Source organism: Colius striatus, chromosome 7, assembly GCF_028858725.1.
Source record: "Colius striatus isolate bColStr4 chromosome 7, bColStr4.1.hap1, whole genome shotgun sequence".
NCBI classification, from domain to species: domain Eukaryota; kingdom Metazoa; phylum Chordata; class Aves; order Coliiformes; family Coliidae; genus Colius; species Colius striatus.
This window is the reverse complement of record NC_084765.1, coordinates 33,518,186-33,537,136: the sequence shown is the minus strand read 5'-3', so window position 1 is coordinate 33,537,136 and position 18,951 is coordinate 33,518,186.

Here is an 18,951-nt window from a genome sequence, read left to right as displayed (position 1 = left end):
ATGGGAAAAAATGTCAAGCACACGCCATATTCACCTGCCTGCTGTGAATTTTCCAACCTAACCCCAGGTGCTTAATTTGTTGGTTTATTTTGATTAGCAAAGCAGAGCTTGGTATACTAAGATGAATTCAGGGTATATGGGTTTTTTGTAGATGAACTTTCGTTTACTATTGGAGCGGGGGTTGATCAAAGTGTCTGGAGTCAAAACCACAAAATCTGCACCTGATGGTCAGACCCACCCTTCCTCATACCCAGGCATGAGACTGTGTCACCTCATATTCACTTATTTGTGATGCTGCTGAAGTTGTGATATCCAGGCCAGATTCTCGCTGAGAAAAATATAACTGTGGCTTAGGCTTGACAGCAATACAGAATCCTCCAGCTGCTGGATTCAGGGGTCCCAGTTTGCCCTGATTGTCCTGATGGTGTGGTTTGTTTTTTTTTTTCCATATCCACATCCAACAACTTTCTGTTGAATGTAGAAGTGATCTAAGACAGCCACACTACCATGGCAAGTGGGACTGATAGCTAAAGGAACAATGAAGAATCTACAGACTCTACACAGGTATGGCAGCTGATTTGCTTTTATGAAAATGTCTAAATAATCTATATAGCCTATATGAAATATCATTACAATGATCAAGAAAACCTTCAGTTGAGCTGGACTCTGTCTTTTTCTGCATGGTACTCGTTGAATCAGATGTTTTGTTCTTCATTCTTGCAAGCAAACTGATTTTGTGCACTAAAACCCATTAATGAAGTTACTGTGAATTGTTCACCTTGTTCTCATTCCCCTTGGCACCTACTGAAAGCACTGAATGCATTCCCATTGCTTTCCACCCCATTCCTGTGAAGGAGGTGAATGAGCAGCATGTCCAGCATTTCCAGTGGCTGCTAATATGATGTATTCAACTTCAGACATTCATGTGAGCACCCAGAATAAGAAGATAAAGTTGGCAACAACCTGAGGTCGTCTTGCCTATAAACTGCCTAACCACTGCCCTCCAGGTAGGAAACTAGGAGCCTTATCTCTACCAGTTAGTGTTCTTAAGTAAGTAGACCATTGCAGACCAGATAAATGTGCTGTTACAGAGACAAAAACCGTTTTAAAGCCCCTGGAGAGCTTTCAGTATGGATTCGTGCTATCTCTCAGTCAATAAGACAGGATTTGTTTGACAATGACAGTTCTAGGACTAAAAGGAGAAAGTTGTGACAAATGATAACAAGTCTGTATGCTCCTATGGAAAACCTGCAAAGACGTGTGTACAGCTTTCCCAGGAATGACTCTTAAAATCCAGATTATTGTATAAAATGAGAGGTTTATTTACATTGTGTTGCCTAATACCACGTTCAGGTTTCAGTATCATTAAACACCATTGAAAGGGCACAATGATTATTTTTAGATTTCTACTGCTATTGGGTCTATTCACTGATGGGGAACAAGAAGACAGATTGAGAAGAAAACAAAACTGAAAGTTCATGAGGATAGCTCAACTATGAAATTGTCATCATTAAATACAGGAAAAGTGCAAAACAAGGCTTCTTTGAAGCTCGTTCAATAAGTACTGTTATGAAAGCTTTCAATAATTTTTGTCTAGCTCTGGCTCTTGTGCTCTTCTAGTCAAGATGAAGTATATACACAGTCATTACTGAGATCAACTATTGGTAAATTAAAGAAACCAGTAAGTACATCTTGACTGTTGCAAAGAAACTAACTGTATAAAGCCTGCTATGTGGGGAAAGCAGGAAGAAAAGAGACAGTAAATACAATTTTTAGCTGTGGGACTTCTCTTTGCTCTTGTTTCTAGTGTGCTCAAGAATATCACAATTAATTTGATCTCGATTAAAAAAAAAGTGGAGGGGGCGCATTGCTTAGAAAAACCAAGAACTTTTTAAAGAAATAACACGTGCACCACCTCTAGCTTCCCAAAAAAGAAGAAAATCAACCCCCCAAAGAGTCCTACAGACCTGTAAAGCCCACTAAGGAGAGCTATGACAGAGCTACAGTGAGGCCAGATGCAATAAGGCTTCAACATTGTAATATTTAACATTTTTACAAAATAGTTGTGAGAGGGAACATCAGTAAAGAAAGTGACAGTAGCTGCACTCCTTGAAGGATGAAGGCATTTCAAAGAAATTCAGAGAAATTTCTCCCTATCCTTCATAATCTGCTTTAAACCATAGCAGCCAACATGAAAGTTATTTTTCTCTGCTAAAGAAATTTTACAAGTTTGACAGCTGTGGCTTTTATTAGTTGATCTGGTTTAGCTGGTAGTTTAAAATGTTTAGAAGTTATTTATGTTATTTTTTTAAATAACTCCTCTGCATTTGTGCAATATACTTGTTGCATCTAAAGCCAGGAAAAGGGAGTCAGCTTTTGTGTGCAGCTAGCTAGATTCATAAAAGTATTCTCCAATCTTTTTGAACTAATTTCCAGGATTTCACAAGCCTATTGAGTCTCTCTCACTACTTGAGAGTGTCAACTGATGCCATGTAAAGTTTGGAATAGAGATCAAGTGCATGCTCCTAATGTGTCCTCTCTCTAATAAGAGTTGGCTGTTGTGGCAGAGTTGAATGCAAATTCAATTGTAATGGAAGTTAATAGCATTTATTTTCGTTGCTGAGGTGCCAGGAAGTGGATGAACCTTGGAGTTTAGCTTTGATCCCAAGCTATGTCATCTTGTCCTCAGTGGTCTCACTGCCTTTCCCAGTCTTTCCCTAAACCTTTTTGCCTATGGCACAACTGCATCTATTATCAATAAGGAGTGCAGCATCTTACGAGCTACTCCATAGAGGACAGTAGTTGATGCCATGGATCTGATGTGGATGCTGTGGTTATCTGGGAGAATATTTGCTTTTAACTTCCTCTACTATGGTCCCATAAAATGAATTTCCACTAACAGTTTAGGGGCAAGTTTTGTTATTTTTATCTGACCGTGTATAATGTGCACAGCAGTGCAGTGCAGACTGTGGGGGTGATTGGAAGATAAAAGCATGTTTCTAATCCAAATACACATACAAATATAGACACAACCTACGTTTCCCTCTTCCTAGCTGCCTTAAGAGGAAGAGGAGTTGGCTCAGAGAAGTGATCTAAATCAGAAAGACTGGTGTAAGCAACTGTGGAAATGGAGAACATAGGGGTTTTTTTTTCCCTTTCTATTGTTGAGACAATTATGAGAATGCAAAAAGTTCTTTGTATCAACTCATAATTTCAAAGGATTATCACGTAATTTCTGTAGGCAGTTCTGGATGTTGCCTATCTGGTTTAATTTAGATGGAAAGGTCATGTGTTTTGTTTTTATTCCCTGACTAAATGGACTTGATGTTTAGATTTGCATTTCTGGAACTGATACTCTTGTTATGAGTTTAAGCCATCTTTGCACAAATGCTCCTAAATAATTGATACAAGTTGGCTATTTCCCTGGGAAGATGTATGTCTTAAATTATCTACAAAACCCAAATTTGTACTAAGATTTAAATCTGAATTGACTTTTCCCTGCACAATGTCTGTCCCTCTCCATTGTGGTTGTAGGCAGAGGTTATGTTTTTGGTGAGTTGACATTCAACATTTTTTTCTATAGTTCATTCCAAAAGGAATAAAAATTGGATCGCAGATTCAAACGGAGATTTTCCAAGTGCCTATATCACTCTGAGTATCAGAGAATCAGTGAATTATTTCAGTGGGGAAAAACCTTTAAGATCACCAAGTCCAGTAACTTCACACTGCCAAGCCCACCACTAACCTATGCCCCTCAACAAGTCAGCTTTTGCAATATCTCCAGGGATGGGGACTACATCACCTCCCTGGGCAGCCTGGGACAGTGTCTAAGAACCCTCTCAGGCAAAAAGTTTTTCCTAATCTCCAATCTAAACCTCCCCTGGCATAACTTGAGCCCATTTCCTCATGTCCTATTACTCGTTACTTATGAAAAGAGACTGACCCCCACCTCCCTACAACCTCCTTGTGATCCAGACCAGCTCTGGTGCCCATCTCTAGTCATGCACCTCAATGTCTGTCTTGTTCCCATTCACTGTCTGAAAACTGAGCTAAAGTCCTTAATACTGTCACTGAATGCCCATGGTAGCAAAGTTGGCAAACATTTTTCATGGAGTTAAATTCATCAATCCCATGTTATCTCTAAATGGAGTTCAGAAGTACAGAAAAGGAGAGCCAAGAGACACCTTGCAGTGTATTTGTCCCATGGGAATAGGCAAAATATACCAATGTCTCTTCTAACCTCCTACAAGAATGTTAGAAGAAAACAACTTGTTAAACTAAACAAAAAAAGACAAAACTACAGAAAGAAATCAGTGACTCTAAGATAAGGGAGTATAGCAGCCAGCAAGCTAGCTTCAGAACCACTTAACATCAGACTCCCCCTGGCACAAAGTAACCCTATCCCCCTACACCTCCTTACTTAAAGCTGTAGGGAGGGAAAAGGAAAAAGAGGAAAAATAAAGAGACAAGGAAAAGCCTTTTAGGTCAGCTACTCTGTCCCTCGCTGATCCAGGCATGCTGCTGACAGTATTTTCACATCCATGAGTGCTCTGTCCAGGCTACTTTAACTCCATCGCTTGGGCTTCCATCCACTCTCAGGAGAGATCATTCCATTTATTTGTTATGAGTTGGCTGTATGGATTTTTTTTTAAGTTTTATTTTTATTTCCATTGACAAACCAAGCAATAAAGATTGGGTTGCCAGGCCCAAACTTATCCACACTACAGGTTGATATTTTTTTTTCCCCAAGAATAGGAAAAAGCTTTCAAAGTAGAATCACCTCCCCCTTGCTGCTCACCATCACGAAACCCTGACTACAGAAGCATCTCATTCATCCCCTGAAGTGTAATCCCTTGAGAACTCAGAAATACTCCATAATCTGAAACCACTCTTTGTTTTGAAGGATAAGAAATAATGGATTGTTTCCACAGTAGGTAAAATGCAGGGTTTTGTCTTGAATTAGTGTCAGCTTTTAGTAGGACACGGGAGTTTATATGTATTTCTGAACTAGACATGTGTTATGATCCTGCATGAGTTCTCTGTCGTGTTAGCTCTATTACTTCCCAGTCTGTCTGTCTAGGAGTCCACTTTTCAGTGTCAGACAGTTTTGAGCCTGACTCTGGTTTGCTTTACACCGCTTCTCTAAATCAGACAGTTGCTATCAGCAGTATGATTGATGCCAGCATGAAGCAAAGGTGGGTGAGACTGACCTCATGCACTTTGCATTTCATGGAGGAATCAAATTTTCCTTCCCAACTTTCACCTTTGGTTATAGGTGAGCCATATCTAGCTTGGCAAAGGCAAACAGTTGGAGGGAAGCTATATGGGGGGCAAAATGCAGTTACATTGTGTTCTGCCCGAGAATTTGCAGGCTGCTGTGCTAGGCATCCAGCTCTTTGTACTAACAAGACTGCTAATATGATGTATTAAATGTCACACCAGCATCACTGGGTATGCATATCTCTCCTGTTGTACTGCCTGTTTATGCTTATTCAGCTCTTTGAATAATTTAACACATTTTATACTCCAAATTACCCACAACAGTTTGACGGGGCTGCTGGCAGTTTACTTGAAACACTCAGTGTTAGGTCAAAGTAGGGTCCAAGCATCTGCTAAATAAAAGGACATTTCATACTTAGCAAAGCATAATTAGACGTATTCCTCCGCACTTTTCTCTTTAAAAAACAGGTAAATCCATCCTAATCCCAGTGATACAGTAGAAATAAAGGGCTGTGCTTGACACTGCTATGTATAGGCCTACACCAGGAATTGCTTGAGCTGATGAATTGTGGAGGCCAGTAACTGTTGAGGACAGATAAAACAAGATGACACAGCTGTATCAGCATGTCATTCATGCAGCTCCAGAGCAGAAGTACTGATTGCTTTGATGCCATTAGGCTGCAACTGGGGATTTGGGAAACTTCATTGACAGCAGAGCAATATTCTTCATACATTTACTTGAGACTTGTCTGGCAACAACTACCTATGGGCTAAATAACACACCTGGAAGATAAAGCTACAGGTCCTTAAATTGCCAGCTGACTTGGAGAAGGAAAGAAAATCTTCATGTTGTTCTCTTTATTCCAGAGGAAACTTTAACATCACAGAGGGAAGGAAAGACCCAGTCTGTCTGTTTGTTGAGCTGGCAACATGAAGCCAAACCTACACAACTGCCTTAGGTGCTGGCCTAATGCAGCATCTTCTCCTGACTTGAGTGGAGATGGGATGCAGCTGGGGATGTCTCATTGAGCACAGAACCAAGCATACCATGGGCTGCACTCATCAGTCACCTGCTCTGCTGGAACCAGAGTCATAGGAGGTGCCTATCTCAGACTTACACTGTGAATTCTCAGGCTGCATGCTTCTCCATCATTAATCAGCTCAAGCTCTTGCTCTGAGAACATTTCTGATGGGTAGGTGTAGAAGAGAAGCTGAGAGAACAAAGTACCTGGTGCTTTGTATATGTGCCTATATGGGACAGGGGTGTATAGCCACTGGGACTGTCATTGATTTGTGATTTTTCTATTTAAGGAAGATACGAAATGAGCATTGCTTTCATAGAAGTACCTATTTGTTCCTCGCATTTGTGTGTGTTAAGGCTGTGTAATAATCCTTCCTGGACCATTTGTACTCAAGGTGCAGGTAGCTCAGTAATAAATCAGTGAACTTGGCATGGTGCTACTCAAAATACTCTTGAGGTGTAGCTGGCAGGAGGTTTGAAACTGCTGACTGTTGTATGTGTGTGGCTCCACAACACTCATGATGCAGAAGGCTGGGGCTGGGAGGAGGACTGATCTCCCCCAGGGCTGCCTAACCCTCCCTCAGAACCACTCCACACTCCTCTGCTCAGGCAGAAACCAGAGAAGGGGCAGGGCAGCAAAAAGATGAGTGTTTTCAATTAAGAATTAAAAATCTCAGCCTTCACAGTGCATCAGGTGGGAGGAATCTCTCCCAGCCCAGCAGCTCACCCAGGGCTTCACAAAGTGATGATGCAGGGCACAGTCAGCGAAGATATTTGCAAAGTGACAGCAGGGCTCTGATTGAGTGAACCTCCCAGGTCCAAAGCATCATGCTGCTCTGGAGGATATGCTGAAAATCTTTCTTAGGGATTTGCACATCCTTACAACAACTGAGGGTCTGTAATGAAATGTTTGCTTATCATCCATTTAACCTGCTTCGAAGCAGTCTGAGCCTGCATTGTAACCTCAGGTCAAAACTATTTTGGGTAGCTGAAACTCATGATAAACACATGCTTTTGAAGGTTAGAAAGCCATCAGTGGGAGACATCAGATTCACTTCTTTATTATTAGAAGGGGAGAAAATCCAGGAGTGTTCAGAGCAGCAAGTTTTGTATAAAACATGAAAAGCAGATGGGGGGAGGTGGCAGAAGGAAGGAGGAATCTTTTTTGATACCAAACAACATTGCTTCTGCAGCAAATCCTTTTTCCTTGTAATTTAAGATTGTGCTTGAAATAAGGAGCCAGCTGCACCAGGGGGAAGCTGAGGGCAGCCTGTCCTTTTGGGTGCTTGATTGGCTCTTTCGTGTATACCTGATAATTACTAGCGAGCTGGTAGGAATCCAGTTGTGCTGTTTGAACACACACTGAGCAGCATCTTATTCACAGCAGCCTTGTTCAGTCTGAGATCTCCAAAAAAGGAAAGGAAGATTGTCATAGAGCACAAGACTTTCCTAATAGAATCTTATAGCTTTACCTAAACTTTACTAATAACTGGACCTGCTAAAGGTCTATGTATACCTTGGGGTTAGGATTAAGATGATTAAGACATTTCACTTAGAAAATACAACTTTATTTCCCAGGTCCACCTCTTGCTACTCCCTCTGTGATACAGGAGGACTCCCAAAACATAATCCCAAGTTCAGTCTCACAGATTTGGCTTTTAACAACATCATCAGAGTTTGGGGCTGCTGAGTGAGATGAGGGGAGATAGGGAAAACTGGGGGAATTTCTTCACACGTGCCAGTTCTGAGCTACAGCTGACTGCTTGAGTATTGCACAGGGAAACCAGAAACACTTTAATTACATCTTAATACAAATCTTGGTAGATGTGTGCATGTGTGTCTGTACACACACACACACGCAAAAGTCAGTCTCATCCCTCAAAATCACATTCCTGTACATTTAAGACATCAGTCTCTGAACAGTTTTCTATATAAAGAGAACAACTCTATGCTGTAGCTTTTTCCATTGTCACCAATAGCAGCCACTTTATATCCAACCCAGCAAACATTGCACCCTTGCAGAACTTGTGCCTCAGTCTGATAATCCTGTTGTGCAGGATTTTATGCCACAGCTACAGGTGTGATCAGCAGGGAGACAACAAAGGATGATTTCTGCACTTGGATGACTCCACATTTCTTCTCTTCCTAGGACCTCTGTGCTCAGTTTTCAAGTGAAAAGATGATGGGTTTTTTTTCTTTTTCCCTAATGGTCAAAGATGCCAAACTCCCTCTGGGATCTGTGCATTCAGCTTTGTTCTTTCTTCCTCCCCTGCTGTCGCCAGTAATTAAAACTAAGAGAAAAAACTGAACATGCTATTTTTTGAATAGATATTTGAAATTTAAAGTGGAAAAAAAAAAGTTGTGAAACTTGTCAGATCAATGATTTGACACATATTATTTAGCTGGCTCTAAATATTCTGGAGTGAGAACTTAGTTAACAACTTGTTAACAAAGCATAATTCGGAATAAAACCCATCTATCTCTTTGCTAGCTGCATTTGCAATGCGGGGTTGCTTCTAATAACTATCTCTTAAATACTGATGTGGTCCTTTCTACTGAAGTTTCTAAGAGGTTTTTTTTTGCCGTGAATGCAAAGAACTAAGATGGAAACAAAATACAGAGGCAAAGCCCACCAAAGCTTTGTGCTGAAGATACTTCTGAACACCTTAATGTGAGTAACTTGTCAGAGTCACATGTGGGATATTAGTGCTGGTGAACCCAAGCCAGAACTCTCAGTCCACCCCAAGAAGTGGGTTCATCCCTCTGAGTAAGTGCTTGAGAATGACATATGAAAGGAGGTTTCTTTGAGGAGAAAAAAGAGGTAATTTTTCTTATTCCTGTGCTATAGACTGGTATCTATGGCCAGATTAACATGTCTCACTCTTATCTTTGGACTTCTTTTAAAGACCACTTTTTAGTAAAGGATCAATGGGCCTGTTTTTCCCTGAAGTGCATCCCTTACACCCTCACACCTGTAAACAATGGATTTTTCCACATGAAATGAAAGGGCAAGAACATCCTGCTACCAATTTTGACTTTATAGAGTGATGTAGCATATAATCTCTATTACTTTTCCTGTGATTTGTTAGTGACTGTTGCTAGGTAATGCCTTTTCCACTAAGCATCAGTGAGCTAATGTGAGGGCTTTGAGAATGTTTCATTATATAATTAAGCCCTTGGTGGTGCTGACTTCTACTTTACAAAAGTCTCATATCTTTTTCATGTGAGTAAAAAATGTTACAGCATTACATATGAAGACATAAAAAGTGCCATTGAAGCCATCATAATTTTTTGGTACCATCACTGTGCTCTGCTTTCTTTTATTATCTGTTGCACACAGCTATCAACCACCCACCACAGTGGCATCTAGCTAGACTCTGTGTTGTTTAAATGGAAAACATGACAAGTACATGGAACATACGACCCATTGGAAGTATCACTAGATCTCAAATATCTCTCTGGACTCCATACTCCATTAAACAAATGTGGTCCCTTTGTTCTCACATCGGAATGCTTAGTCTAACTGTGACCTTTGCTTCCCAGGGACAAGACTGAGATACAGAAGAGATACTTCAAGAGTATGTGACTAGCTAGACTGTGAAGTGAAGGTGGAGATTTTCCCCAAGATCTTCAGACATGTGAGCCTCAAGGTACTGTTGATTTTATTTAACAGATGAGATGGAAAAAGGGCTGGAGGAAATGTGAGAAGATATAAAGATATAAACACAAAATACTCCCTCCCCCATCCCCAATACAATGTTAAGAGTTTATATTTTGTGAGGATTCACACTAAATTTCAAGATCAGTAACTTCCATTGCAGGGGGACTATTTGGACATCACAATATTCGGGTCTGTGGTGCATAAAGCAACCCTAATGCAAATTTGCTTAGCTTCAAGGATGTCTAGCGAACCAGTAAGAAAAAAACTTTACAAGGCAGCTTTGATTGGCCCTGGCTCTGTGTGTGAAAGACCAGCTTAGTTCTAAAACTGCCAGGGTAAGTGAAAGAAGAGCCTTTGTAATTTTTGTCTTACAATTATGTCACTCAGTCCTGTAGCCTTCACTCTCCCCATGCAATTTGTAAGAGATGACAAGTCATTCAAAGTACCTCTGTTTACAGAGAGTCTCAGTAATACAACACCACAGCCGGGCAGATTCCGTGAACTGCAGACCCTGTGTTGACAGATGGGGTTTGTGACTGATTGTTTGATGGGCGCCGTGGGTGAAGCTATAGGGGAATAGCAGGAGAAGAACAGGGCACTGGTTTTTTTGAGCTCTGAGGTCATGTCGGTTACCAGTGAGAACAGCTTCTAGTGCTTTTCTATAGCATTGTTATCTTGGTACTGTTGATGAAGATTTAGTTGGGGAAGGGCAAGGAGGATTCTGCTCTCATCCTACACAGCTATGCAGATGACGTTGCTACCAGCAACTTGGGGCAAGATTTCAGGAGCTATTCGCTTTCCACCAGGCACGAGCCAGCAGAAAGGGAAGATGAATGAGGTGGGGACTGCTATGTTCATGCAGAATATCTCCTGTAGATAACACTGATCTGGCGAGCAAAGCCAAAATGATATGTCTGAAGATACAAATGCCTTGCCACTGGATGGATACAGCACAGAGAGCAGTACAAGTCCCCCTGCACACTGATAATACAGCTTAACCCATATTTCTGTGGCTTGGTAAGTTTTAGGAGCCATCTACTATCAATGCAATACGTTTCCATTCTGCAATTAAAAAGAAAAAACAAACAAAAAAAACAACAAACAACAAGCTGCAAGAAAACAAAGCAAAACCTCCTTGGTCTATTGCATGAAAGCCACTCAATAGTAATTAGCTAATGTCAGTTACCTTCTTGCTATGCAGGCTTCCCGTTACTGCAAAGCATAGTTTGGATATTTGGATGCTAACAATTATTTATTAGGTGCCTCAAAGCATTCAGGATCCCAGTCATAGAATCCCTTGTGTTTGAGAGCTGTTAAAACAAAGAACAAAAGAAGAATCCCCAACTAACATGCTCACAAACTAACTACAAGGCAATTGGCAACAGATGAATACCGACAGAGGCAGAGTAGTATGCTGGGAATGATTATAGCAAAACTGTTGTCAGCATGAAAGGCAATGCTCATGAAATACCTTTAATCTAGCCACCAGTGACTATATTTTTCCTAGGCAATCATCTCTTCCCCCCCACCCCCAATATCTTATAGGATGTAGCAAGCGTGCATTCAAAGATGCTGTGCTCTTGCAGGAGACCAGCCTTCATTCTTGTCTCCATCAGGTGAGAGACAGAGATTTCCAAACCTGTTAAAAGTCAGACAGAAGCAAGGGATAGATCCCCAGGATCCTGGTCCTGGGTTTCTCACTCTGAAGCAGAAGACAACGCTGTCATTCAGAACAGCAAGTTCCCATTCACAGTTACTCATCATGTTAATTACTAAAGACAAAAATCTCCTTCATCTCAATCATGCAGGTCAGAGTGGGAGAAGTTTAGCACTTCAGAACATCAAACTTTGCTTTCATCTGTGTGCAGGACATCATTCTGATATCCTTTTGATCAGTTAGGGAAAAAAAAAAAAGAAAAAGAAAAAGAAAGGAAGACAATTTGAAAGTTTGCTAGTTACTGGTGTTGTCATCTCTTTGTTAAAATCAAGGGAAAAGGAGTTTCTCTAGTCATTAGCCATTGGCTGTGTGTGGCTATATATATGTATCCTCACTAGAGCAGGTAAAACGGGTAAAGGAATGAATATTGACAACGACTTCCCTCCATAGACATGCAGGATCCTCATCACATCCTTCTCACTTCATTAATTTAAGACCAAGTCATTATTTCTATTAGATCCCTGTGTACTGTGCTATAGGAAATACCCTTGGCTCAAACCCCAACATTTTTTCACAGAAAGTGGATGCATATCCTGCCTATAATTTACTGCACAGTGTACCTACACGCTCCCACATTAGCTGTAATCTCTGTCGTGCTCACGCCAACATTCCAGCAGTATTTGGCATTTCACGAACGCAATATTCATCACTGAAGTTCATACAAAGTTGCAAACCCTAACAAGGTTTATCAGCTTTTACAAACCATCTCTGCCCGCTGGAGTGTGATGTGCTGAGTATAATTTCACTCACTGTGCAGTCATTGAATGGGAAGGGGGAAGGGGAGGCATTTTGTATTGCCTCAAATGAATCATGAAATCAAATGTTCCTATAGCCTCTACGTTCCTGCAGGTGAGGTGTAACCTGCAAGCTGGGTGCTTAGAGTGGTGTCTCAGTCAAATAAAATCTTCTCATTGTTACTGATGTTGTAATTATGCCTTGAAAAAGAGTGATGCACTGGCTAAAGAGGAGGAGAGGGACTCAGAGCTCAGTTGCACAGGGTGGCTGACGGCAGATCCAGTCAGCCAGCCTCAGTTTACCTACTGTCAAGACAAGAAATCATCACAGTTACTGGATTTCTCTCAGACATAGCAGAAAGTATAATTAAATAAGTGTTTAAATCTTTGCCTCTGATGTTTTAAAATATTTTGTTATTGGTACAAAGAACTTGGTAACCTGCTTTATTGCTTGTACAGCCCTATATCTAGGGTGAGAGTAGAGACAAGAAGGCTTGAAAAGGGGCTTGCAGTACCTGTATTTTTATGTGTCTATATGCCCCTGGGTATATAACACCCCATCACCACCCCTTTCCTGCTCATCAGGTACAAGTGTGACACACTGATGTGGGTGGAATTTGATTGAGAAATGAGCTACTGTTTGTATTGTCATCACAGAGCCCTCTAAAAGCATGAAGTCTGTCTGAAAAAATCAGGATGTTAAAAATGAATACTATGTGTTTTTTCCCCTTTTCTGCTGTGGAGTTTTCTTTTTTGACTCTTCCGTCTGCATTTTTGTCGCTTGTGTAAGGTGGTGTGGGATTTTTGGTATGAGTAGAAGTCAGAAATACCTCTTTTATAACAAGACCTCATAAATGCTTATTCTCTCTCTTTAATTCCATGATATCAGGAGTCAGACTGATAAGTTTAATGCCTTGAGGTAATTCTTTAATTATTGTGTAGGCTTTCATAGTTCCATTAACTTCAGCTGAGCTATTACAATATACACCAATGGAAAGTGTATCCCCTAATATTTGGAATTTAAAAGAATAAGTGCAGCTGAAGTCTGGATACAGAGGGCAGCAACGTATCCCCTGCAAGGAAAACAATTCTAATGGCTGAAGTATGGGATGGGAGATCTTACAGAGTTATGAAATGAAAAAGCTCCATGCACTGCATTTCAGAAGTCCAGTGCTTAGGTGCTTTTGTCTATGAAAAGGGAATACTTGTTGCTTCCCTATCCCATCCCCAGGATCCTTCTTGGTGAGCTTTTTTACAGCTAGTTCAATCCAAGGCACAGGCATTGAGAGTTGGAGCACAGAATCCAGTTCCCTGCCTGCCTCTGTGGCTGACTCATGCTCTAGCCTTGGTCAGGTCACTTAGGTGGTGGTGTTGTTCTCTATTTCTTAGTCTTTAAAATGCATATTTTGTTCTCCTCACGATTCTGACATTGTAACATCTTTCTGTCTCTAGCAACAATCTGTATCATTTTAGATACATATTATCCTGTACAAAAAATACCCACCCACACCTCATACCCTGAAAAAAATCTCTCTAGCCAAAACTCCAAAATTAGATTGAGAAATGTAGAGCTGTGCAGGCAAGAGGACATTTTTCCAAATGTGAATCGATAGCTTTTTTCCCTCTCAAAACAGTTTGGGTTATCAGAAATTCTTAGTCTTTATGTTTACAACTCAAGCCTCCTACTGGACTGGAAAGAGCTCTGTACAGATGCAGTGATCAGCATATTGTTTTTGTCCCCCTGTTAATCCCCTCTCCTTCTCCACCTCATGCCTGCCAAAGCTGGAAGCCCATGGCCAGAGCAGTTTATACCAAAAATATTCAATTCCATCTTCTTTTATCCCTTCCGATATTGTTGAGGGACCTGCAAGGAGAGACACAGCTAGCAAAAAAAAAAAACTAAATACAAGCAAGTTTTGCTGTATTTTGGGAGGAAATGAACTTGGGTATTTTGAAATGCTCCTACAAGGCTCAGATTTTAGAGAGCGATGAATCACTTGCTGAAGATGTCTGGGTTTTTTTTCCTCCAACTGCACAAAGTGCCCAGACACCTTCTGTAGGCACCATGCAGGAGCCCCAGTGTGTGGGCAGCCTGAACCTGCCCACGCTACCAAGCACTTTGTGCTGCTTTGCAAGCAGATAGGTTTACTGTGCCCTCAGTTCTTACCAAGGGCAGCTCTGCACTATCTTTGGCAGGCAACCCCAGGCCACTGTGCAAACACTTCATGCTTGGAATGTCTTGGTTCTGGGTGATGCTGTTCTTGTGTTGTCCAAGCCAGTTTCTCCCATGGATGTGTTTGTACAGATGGAGAGCTGTTCTCAAGTGGCTAATAAGCCTTTGCACTGCAAGGGTTGCTCCAATCCTATTTGGCCATACCTTCAACCTCCCTCAGCCTGCCTATGGAAGACCATGTGAACATATACTAAATATTATCCCCAAGTTAGGGGTAGTTACTGCACAGTAAATATATATCATTCTCATTTAGCAAAGCACCTAAGTACTTATCTACCACCTGCTTGATCTGTTTTGCATCATATCCATCTGCTCCTCTTCTAGCAGGTTGGTGGTGGCATCAAAGGATACCTGACATTTCTTGGGACTTGGACTTTCGTGGCTCACTCTGAGGAACAGATGATGGAGTCGAAGGTCCCTCACTGAGAAAGCCCTGACTCTGGATCCATAAATAAGTCACTCGTATCCAATTTGTCTATATCTGTGCTGTCTCAGGCACAGACAGAGAGAGGCTGTCAGCCTGGACACTCCAGCAGACCTTCACTGTCACAGAAAGGCACTGATGGAAAAGTAGTCTGTAAGATAGAGAAGGACACATATCATGCCTTTACTCTGTACAGCAATCTCGATATTTTGTATGTACTTATTGCTCTGAGTTTTTATCCCTTTCCCACCTGTACTTACACTGTCTTTTTTCTGTGGCTTGTTATTATTTCTATTGAGCAATCTTCAGTCGAACTGGGAGATCTTGCAGTGACTCACTTACTTGAACATTATTGCCTAGTTCTTTACACAAGACAGATTGGATATGAATGAGATCTCTTGTCCTCATGAGCATTATATTTATTTCACAAGACATTTTCTTCAGAACTCTTCCTGCAATAAATTATGTGGTATATTTATTTTTTCTTCTACCATGCTATAGCTCTGTGCTTTTTTTTTTTTTGTTTCTCATTTTTTAGACACTTCTTCTATGATCTACTGTTGTTGTTTTCTGTTTTTTCTTCTCACAATCTCTTAGCTATATCCTTGGGATTTTTTCCCTCGTGCATTTTTTTTTTTTAGCACAGTGCATGCATTTGATGTAGTCAAAATGAGAGCTTGAGATAAGTATTTAAAGCAACAGAATGATTTCCCTCTTTTATCTTGTAGATGTTGTGTAATGACTGAGAAAAAAGAAAGCAGGTGAAATGTTTTAAAGGAAGTATAGGACCGTAAGGAATATGCTCATATGCATCATTTTCTGATCTTCCTAATGTCAACTGAGCGAAAGGCTTTGGAGGTGTTTTACTTCTAAGGAGTCACTTGTCTGGATTTCAGCAGCTGTCTTTGGGAAGAGCCTGAAAAAATGCTGTAACCCCTGTGTAATCAAAGTGAAGGTGAGTATGTTTAATGAGTGATGCTGAACTGGGATTTAAAGGTAACGTGTCCATGGTATTTATGGGAGTCCCATCTTAGGTCTGTATCTCATTGTCAATGTATCCATCAAAATCTCAATCCCTTCCTTTGCTTCCCAACTCCCTTGCTGGATCTGACATAACCTCTCAACCTTTTCTTCTTCCATGGCTTGGTAGAGGTGTACTAGAAGTCTGGATTTAGCCCAGTGGTGTCTTGTCTGTAGCAGGGAGTATTGGCTTCTGACAGAAAAGATGGTTTGACCTGAAACTCAGACATAAAGGTTTTCAAATATAGGTGCAAACTGGAATTTCAATATTAATGCTTGGTCCCACTTCTACTCTCCCAGTGACTTGACTGTTCAAACAGAAAAGCCCTGGTTAGTCATCCCTCAGGGCAGACAGCTTCTTCTGAGGCAGGTCTAACCTTGTTTGTCCCAGCTGTGCCAGCTGTTTTTAACTGAAGTAGCATCTCTAGTTGACAAAACGGACAGCTTAGCAGAAGTTTTGTCTCATATATATCATATAAAATCTGAGTTGACTCTCAAATGACAATAATTTATTTGTATATGTCTTCAAGGAGAAATTAAATTCCCATAGCACTTCTCAAAAAAGGAGGCATTTTAGGATCTGTAGATTAAAATGCACTGGAGGTTAGCCTGTGGAGCAATGTGGGTCTGAATGAGATTTAATGTCCAACACTTATCATTAGATATGAGTATTGCAAGATAAAAAGTCCTGCCAGACTACTCCTCCAAGTCTGTTGCTGTACCATGTCTAGGTACTAAGGATGAGCATTTAAGCCTATTTTCACATCTCATGTTTAAAACTAGAACTAAACTTCTTTACCTAGAGTGCAATACACTGGGATGTGTCATTCATGGCAGTGGTGGGATTTCTCTCCTTGGTGACTTTCAGGGATCATCTAGACAAAACCATCCCCAATTTGATCTAGTGTTGATGTTAATGTAGCTTCAAGAAATGAGAGGTTGGCCTAGAAAACCTCCAGAGGTCCTTTTCGAATGTGTTTTCTATGATCTTACAGTTCTGGTAACTGTGTTACTGTAAAATAACCAGATGGATTTTTTGGAAGTATAGAACAGATACCCTGAAGGCAGAAAACAGTATGTGGAGAAGATGATATGGGTGGGGGTGGGGAGGAAAGACACTCGCTTCTTTCCATTTATGAGTTATAGAACCAGGGCTCCTACAAGGAGTTGAGAAATTTGTCTTGTTTTGGAGACGAGAAAAATAAACACTTCTGAGTAGCTTTTCACAGCAAGACTGCCTGCCTTGTGATCCTCATCCTGCCTTGAGAAGGGTAGACAGTGTTTTAAATGTTAAGGCAGGAATCAGCCTGACCACATCTAATCAGTTTAGTGTACATATCTTTCTAGCAGGTATTAAATATGTCTTGTCTCCTGTGGTTTTATTAAAGGGCAGAGAGGAGGCAAGGAGCCTTTTACTTCTGACAGTGTTTTGTCTGGGTGCCCAAGGTATCTACTGCTGCGAGAAAAGGAAGGAAGAACAGTTAAATCCCACTGTCATACCCATGGTTAATTCAGGAGAACTTGGTGATGGGGCTGAGTCAATATCTGAGGCTTGCTTCCTCTGTGCACAGGGTGGAATCAGCAACAGAGGCCTGTTTGAATAGCGTTGGAAAAGGGGAGATTAATCATGTGTCCAGCAGCCCCCACCAACACCTCCAGAGGCAACAGGCTTCACATGCCTGGAATGATTTTACAGGCAGAGTTCTCAGCTAAGGACACCCCACCCTGAGATGTGTTGCATAGAAGCTTAATTTTACCCTTGGGATAAGCCAGTGTCTTTTTCATCCTTTTCCATACACATTCCTCTTACTAGATCAGCCTAAACCTTCTGCTATCACTAAAACAAGTATTTTTTCTGTGCAACACCAGTCTCCTTACACTCAGGAAGGAAAAGGGCCAGCCCGGCTGTTGTGCCCTTAGATGTCCTGCATGCTCAGTGCTGGACACACTGAGTCTTCCCTTGGAAAACTGACTTCCAAGACACCAAACTCCACGACATTCTTGATAGGAATGATTCATATGGATTATTATATTGTTTTCTTTCTCATTTGTGCTTCTGGTGTCAAGTTTAAGCAAGTGCCACAAATACAAAAGCTGAACTTAAAAAGAAAGTTCATTCTTCCTTTGCAAAACATTTTTCCCCCCATTATCTATAAATATTTTCATGTTTATTTTTAAACCACAGGGCAACAAAAGTACTGACACTAGACTCCTGAACTGCTTTTCTCCATTCCGCCCTTCACTCCTGTTCTGAATCATGTGTTCAAATAACTTCCACATTTTTTCCCTTCCTTGGACTGAAGCACTTCCTCGAAGCAGACCTTGCTTTGGTGCACTGAAATGAACAAAACAAGACCAAAAGAAACCAAATAGTGCCGAGCACCAGGTCCTCACTGCTTGGTAGAAATCATCTGGCAATTTTACAGGTGCCAAAAGTCTCAACCTTCAGCCCACAAGGTGTCTTCTGTAATAGGAGAATTTATCAGCCGTTTTTTTGTAGCCACTTCGGTGAATTTTTAGTGTTTGCCATGACGCTCTGTGCTCTGTATTATAATCCTACAATTACATATTTGCATGCTTACTGAATTAACACCAGAAAGTTATCTTCAAAAGTGCAAAGATTGTCCCTAGTGCTCTTCCTGGGAATAGGGGAATGCTAATTGTTATGAAGGAAAATTACACTTACATGCTACTGATTTGGTTTTGTTGCCCCACCACCTTTCATTACTTGTAAGGTTTTTCCCAGGGCAGAATAGCAGCAGCTATGCTGGCAGCTGCCTTGGCTGCTGAGGAGGCAGAGGCAGAGCTTTTGTACCCACAGCCATTGCCACCATCACTGCTGATAGACCCCTACTCGTGAGGGGGACAGGAGTGACCCTCACTAGCAGCCTTTCATTCTAGCTTTGAAGCAGAGGTAGCAA